Source organism: Octopus bimaculoides, chromosome 26 (genome assembly GCF_001194135.2).
Source record: "Octopus bimaculoides isolate UCB-OBI-ISO-001 chromosome 26, ASM119413v2, whole genome shotgun sequence".
Taxonomy (NCBI): Eukaryota; Metazoa; Mollusca; class Cephalopoda; order Octopoda; family Octopodidae; genus Octopus; species Octopus bimaculoides.
Window position 1 is genome coordinate 23624958 of NC_069006.1, and position 1166 is coordinate 23626123.

Consider the following 1166-nt stretch of genomic DNA (forward strand, 5'->3'; position numbering starts at 1 on the left):
TCTAAGTAGATGTATGTGTGTGTATGTATATATATATATATATACATACACACACATACATACACACACGTAGAAGCCGGTCTGTATTTCTGTTCATCATGCAACATGTAAAATGATTATTTAAACTGCGGATTCTTTAAAAGGGAAATCCGTATTGCAGTGAACAATTTAGTGACATGACATTAAATACCACCCGAAATAAAGTCATAATAAATCAGTTTAAAAAAACAAAAACAAACGATTTTAATGTTATTAATTAATAAAGTAATTAAGACTAAATTAAGATACTGTTACTGATTGTTTGGAGCCCTGACACATCAGATATATTAAGCTGTGACTATCCCGTCTTTGACATTATCCAGTGTCCTTACTTTGTAATATATATATATATGTATATATATATATATTTTGGTTTTCAAGACGGTGATGTAGAGTAGTGATGAGTGACCCGCGAGACTTTCTAAATGGCACGCTTAACAAAAAAGAAACCTTTCGTTTGTACACTAATGCGACCCGGCTGATGACGAGCCATGTCTGATGCGGCCCGCTTCTCGAAAAAGATTGCCTATGTCTGATGTAGAGGATCATCAAAAGGGAAACCCGGTTGCTATTTCTAGCAGAATGAGTTGCCACATTAAGGTCTTTTTCGATATACATCTTAATATTACATTCATCTGTAGATTTCTTTTCGATTTTCGATTAACGTCGCTAAAGTACAAGATAACCGAAGAATTTAAATTGGAATTCGAATTGACAGACATTTTTACGCAGCTCAATTATGATAAAACATGTTCTTAATGCAACGGAAAAGAAAAAATGTTTTCGGTTACTTTTTGTGGGTGTTACTGTATCAAACTTTGAACTATTAATTCTTAATAGATCGGCTACTCATTTTAACGATTTATTTAAACAGTCTTGTCTTTATTTATCCCCCCCCCCAATTTTTCTACGAAACATGGAATACATACATATATATACATTCATTTAATCACACACACATACATATATGTATATTTCATATATGTATATTTCATATATGCATATTTCATACATGTATATGCATATATATATACACACACATATCAGTTTAATGAACTGGAAGATATATAAATAGTGCTGCCTTATTGTAGATGCATCTCATTTAACAAGCTCAAAAGTCTTGAAAT